Raw genomic sequence first — 2,996 nt, forward strand, 5'->3', positions numbered from 1 at the left:
CCGGACGAAGTCATAACAACCGGAGCCCGGGGGCCCACAATCACAGTTGTGAATGTGTCCAGAAATAAAACGCCACAACTGCGTCAACATGGCGGTCGAGTTCATCTCCCATAATAATTGTGAACAAACAGCTATGAACAAATAACCGCCATATGGAGGGATTTCGAGCTTTTATTTTTGTTTTAGGCTCGTTCAGACCTTCGGCACATGTTCGATTCTCTTCACTGCAGGACTAGTATTATATATTTTTTTTTTCATGTAGATTAAAAACATAGTTATTTACTGTACTAAATTTTTTTTTCATTTCCCAGATATTTAAACTGAAAACTCAACTTTACGTGAATTAAATATTATATGTATGTATCTATGTATGTAATATATACATGCATACATACATACGTACACACACACACACACACACACACACATATATATATATATATATATATATATATATATATATATATATATGTGTGTGTGTGTGTGTGTGTGTAAGTTTATGTCATTTTCATTCTACAGCGCTTCATATCGAAAACTGCTCCGTGTACCACAAATGCATAATATCTGCATCATTTCTAAAATGAAATTTAAATAAGCACTCATATAATACAAAATATGATAAAAAGGAAATTATATCTTAACACGTGAGAGACAAGCCATAAAAGGAGGATATTATCACCGAACTAAAATTTCATTGAATGCAAAGTAATCCATATTTTAAAAGTACATTAATTATCCTTATCTAGTTCACTCCTAAGGGATTAGCTGGCTATTAGTCGCAGGCAGAATATTATTAAATCATTCACGTTGAAAATTTTTTTTAAAATTAAATACTATAGGAAACTGATACTTCACTGCACTTCTAACACCATCTGCTTTCTGCTGTAACTGAAGTTATTCCTAGAGCTGCGTATCCTAGAGGTTATTATATATATATATATATATATATATATATATATATATATATATAGATAAATAGATAGATATATATACATACATACATAAGGAGCCTCTTAGCTGATGCTCACTATCCACGTTAAATCCTAATTTTTCCAGAATGTGTCCAGATTCTTGACTAAAGAAAATTATTGCTTGTTCCTTATTCTTTTGCAAAGGGATTTGGGTAAATCTAATAGGCACTGTCTTTATTATTTCCCCTTCCATTTGTTTGTTTGATAACTGCCTGTTTTTTTGTACCCTGTATGCATATTTATACATATTCATACAAATCTACAGAAAAGCGTCCACCTTCAATTACAATTACTCTCCGCGAATACTTTATCATAGGCAACCAACTTCGGAATAGTTCTATAAGTAGATTCACATCAACCGTGCATCTGATGTCTAGGCCAGTCCCTTTCGACGCTCCTGATTGGCTGTTGATAAGCCAATCACAGGACTGGAAACTCTCAGTCTCTCTCGAGAGTTCACATAGGCAGGAGGCATGTTCCACCTCTCCTGAGGAATACTTTTGAAAGACTTATCCGTCAGGAGAAGCGGAACATACATCCAGCCTATGTAAACTCTCTCGAGAGACTGAGTTTCCAGCCCTGTGACTGGCTTATCAACAGCCAATCAGGAGCGTCGTAAGGGACAGGCCTAGATATCAAATGCACTGTTGATGTGAATCTACTGTAGTATATGATACGAGGTTATCTAACTGATTCTCTTAATTTCAAGGGCTGTTTCACTTTATCACCTTAGAGGATGTCTTAGTCATTCCGAGGAAAAAGATATTTGAAACATCAAGAAATTTCGATATGAAGCTAAGAAGTTCTCTCTCTCTCTCTCTCTCTCTCTCTTCTCTCTCTCTCTCTCTCTCTGTGAAAATTAACTAATAAGACAAATTATCTAAATTCTTTAAAGATTTAACCTTTGCTCAGAAGAACGTTTTTGCCTGACGTTGGAAACGATGTCTAAAATCATCTAAGCAGGAAATTCTTTTCTTGACCGAAAATATGTTACGCAATTTTACGTGGCAGGAAACATTACCCTATCAACTAAATATGGTTCCTACCGGTAGTATGAGCGCCTCAGTGGCATGGTCGGCTTGGTCTTGGCCTGCCACCTCGGTGGCCGTGAGTTCGATTCTCGGGCATTCCATTGAGGCGTCAGAGATGTGTATTTCTGGTGATAGAAGTTCACTCTCGACGTGGTTTGGAAGTCACGTAAAGCCGTTGGTCCCTTTACTGAATAACCACTGGTTCCAGGCAACGTAAAAATACCATACAAACAAACTGCCTTTGGTAAGAGACGACGTTTTAGATAAGTCTTAGGGGCCAATTTTTGTACAGATGCGCTCACATGTATGCATAAATCTCGTCAGGTAATCAAGTATCGTCCTCCATGTTTATGGTCGAGTTATTTTCAAGCAACTATCATTTACATTTCAGTTCAGTGATCAAGACTAAAAAGGCCATAAACGTATATTACGTAAGAATGACCCACCAAATTTTAAAAAAAGGTAATGCAGGAACATGCAAGGTTCGTAATTTTTCGCTTCAGGATCTCTGAAAAATATTCCTTCTATTTGTAACTAATTTGTGCTTGAATACAAAAGCTTCGGGCGACATTTGAATCCCCCAACCCCTAAAAAGAGAGAGAGAGAGAAGTTGATGCAGCAGCTTTCCCAGTGCGTTGTTGATTAGTCCTATTTTCGCTTACTCGGGGAGTAAGACTACAAACTACTTTGTTGTTCTTGTTGTGGGAGTCGGAAAGCCCTTTGGAAAAACCTAAAAAGGTCTGAAAAAGGTGTTTTGCGTTCGGTTAAAGATACAGGAATTTTAGGATGGTATATTCATGATTTATTTATTAGAATGCAAATGTAAAAAGTAAATGATTTGCACATCAAACAGTACAGAAAAATTATTTCTAATAGAATATAGCGTATTCATTTTAGTTTTCGTTGGTGACAAAATGCTCTATTTGACCATAGATTTTAGCACACGCCTTGAGTGAGCTGGGGGTCGTATCACGCCTTGTTTTTTTCCACAAAT

This window comes from Macrobrachium nipponense, chromosome 32 (genome assembly GCF_015104395.2).
Source record: "Macrobrachium nipponense isolate FS-2020 chromosome 32, ASM1510439v2, whole genome shotgun sequence".
In the NCBI taxonomy this organism is placed as follows: domain Eukaryota; kingdom Metazoa; phylum Arthropoda; class Malacostraca; order Decapoda; family Palaemonidae; genus Macrobrachium; species Macrobrachium nipponense.